Raw genomic sequence first — 2475 nt, forward strand, 5'->3', positions numbered from 1 at the left:
GCATCTATTGAGATGATCATACCATTTTCATCCTTTTATTTTGTTACTGTGATGTTCATTAAGTCCCCTACATACAACCAAGTTCTGTTCTGAGAACGCGTTTGTAAGTCCAATTTGTTCATCAGTCCAACAAAGTTAGCCTAGGTAGCCAACTAACACAATTGGCTATATAGTACTGTACTGTAATAGGTTTATAGTATTTTTCAAATAATACATAAAAAACAAACACAAATATTAAGAAAACATTTTAAATCTTACAAGTAAGTACCTTGAAAAGTATGCCAGACATGTGAACTAACTCAAGTGATTGGACATACGAATGCACGTTCACAGCTTTGAAAGTTCACAACTTGAAGGTTCGTATGTAGGGGACTTACTGTATCATGTTGATTGATTTGTGGATATTGAACCATCCTTGCATTCCTGGAATAAATTCCACTTGATAATGTTGTATGATACTTTAAATATATTGTTGAATTCTGTTTCCTACTATTTTGTTGAGGATCTTTGCATCTGTGTTCATCAGGGGTGAATTTTTTATCCTGCTACTTCTTTGAGGTTCTCTTTTCCCATCTCACCAGGTTTCAGATTTTACCTTTTGACTTTTCCTATTACTGGTAGAGCACAGATAACTGACAAATGGAGCCTATGAATCTGCGGGTCTTTCTGGGTTTCCAGGTCACCAGCCCCACCTTAATCCCCACATTAACTCATGTCATCTCCCTCTAGGGAAGAGATATTTCCCGATCCTCATAGCATCCTCATATGGTACTGTCATACCTACTTCACATATATATAAGGAAAGTGACAGTCACAGGGATTAACTGATTTGCCGAAGGCCACAAAGTTGTATAGGTAAGAGTTGAATCCTTATCTGCCTCAAAGGCCTGACCTCTTTTTATACCAGTCAGGTGTATGTCTTTAATGTTATGGACTGAATTGTGCCCCCACCCACCCAAATTCATATGTTGAAGCCCTAATCCCCAATGTGCCTTTATTCAGAGCTAAAGCCTTTAAGGGGGTGATTAAGGTTAAATGAGATCATAAGGGTGGAGCTGTAATCCAATAGGATTGGCATCCTTATAAGAAAAGGGACACCAGGGAATTCCCTGGCGGTCCAGTGGTTAGGACGCTGCACTTCCACTGAAGGGGACACGGTTCAATCCCTGGTCGGGGAACTAAGATCCTGCATGCCATGCAGTGTGGCCAAAAAAAAAAAGAGACACCAAAGATGTGTGCACACAGAGAAAAAGGCCTTGTGAGGACACAGAGAAGGCAGCTCTCTGCAAGCAAGGCAGACAGTCTTATCAGAAACCAACCCTGCTGGCACCTTGATCTTGGACTTCCAGCCTTCAGAATTGTGAGAAATAAATTTATATTTTTCTGTGTGTTTTTTTCTTTTTTTTTTGGCCGCACAGCTTGCGGGATCTCAGTTTCCCAACCAGGGATGGAACCTGGGCCATGGCAGTGAAAGTGCCAAATCCTAACCACTAGACCACCAGGGAACTCCTAAATTTCTGTTCTTTAAGCCTCTGGTATTGTTATGGCAGCCCTAGTACACTAATACAAATGACACTCTCCAAATTTTCAGAATTTACTTCCAGAGCTTAATACTTGCTCTAACATGATACTTTTAGAATTAAAATGCTGGGCAGAAAGCTAATCATAAATAAAAGCATGACCACAGCTGTGGTGAGCCAAGGCTACCACAGAATCACATCACTTTTTTTTTTTTAACATCTTTATTGGAGGATAATTGCTTTACAATGGTGTGTTAGTTTCTGCTGTATAACAAAGTGAATCAGCTATACACATACATAGATCCCCATTATCTCCTCCCTCTTGCGTCTCCCTCCCACCCTCCCTACCCCACCCCTCTAGGTGGTCACAAAGCACCAAGCTGATCTCCCTGTGTTATGTGACTGCTTCCCACTAGCTCTCTATTTTACATTTGTTGGTATAGATAAGTCCATGCCACTCTCTCACTTCGTCCCAGCTTACCCTCCCCCCTCCCACTTTTCTTTGTTTTGAACAAACTTCCTCAACGTAGGAAAATTATGCAAAATTGGGCCAAATGAACTTGCCTTTGCAAAACATAGAAGATGGACTCCATGTGCTGCTAAGGACAAGGGCCCTGGCATCTGTACAAACAGAAGAAACTGCATTGGCAGCTAGCAAAGCTTAGGAAAGAATGGCTAGGCTTAAACCATTTTCCTAAGCACCATGATTATAAAAATGATTATAATGAATAAGACCTAATCTTATTAATCTTTCATTCTCATTATAAGCCTGCAAAGTAGCTCCCATTTTCAGATCATAAAACAGAAGCACAGGAAGGTTAGCTAACTTATCCATAGTCATATAACTGCTATAAAGAATGGGATTTGAACATAGGTCTGAATACAAACCATTTTCTCACCCTATTTCTACATTGTGTTGCCTTCTGTCGGCTGATGGGTAGATATAAAAAAAAAA

At 40.2% G+C, this 2475-nt stretch overlaps 1 non-coding gene across 1 annotated transcript; it reads right to left on the minus strand.

Moving 5' to 3' along the window:
• Positions 1-1433: 1433 nt before the first annotated feature.
• On the minus strand, positions 1434-1505 carry TRNAE-UUC (transfer RNA glutamic acid (anticodon UUC)). The gene has a single exon. It is a non-coding gene; the product is annotated as a tRNA-Glu (tRNA).
• Positions 1506-2475: the final 970 nt, after the last annotated feature.

Source organism: Lipotes vexillifer, unplaced genomic scaffold (genome assembly GCF_000442215.2).
Source record: "Lipotes vexillifer unplaced genomic scaffold, Lipotes_vexillifer_v1.1 scaffold242, whole genome shotgun sequence".
In the NCBI taxonomy this organism is placed as follows: domain Eukaryota; kingdom Metazoa; phylum Chordata; class Mammalia; order Artiodactyla; family Lipotidae; genus Lipotes; species Lipotes vexillifer.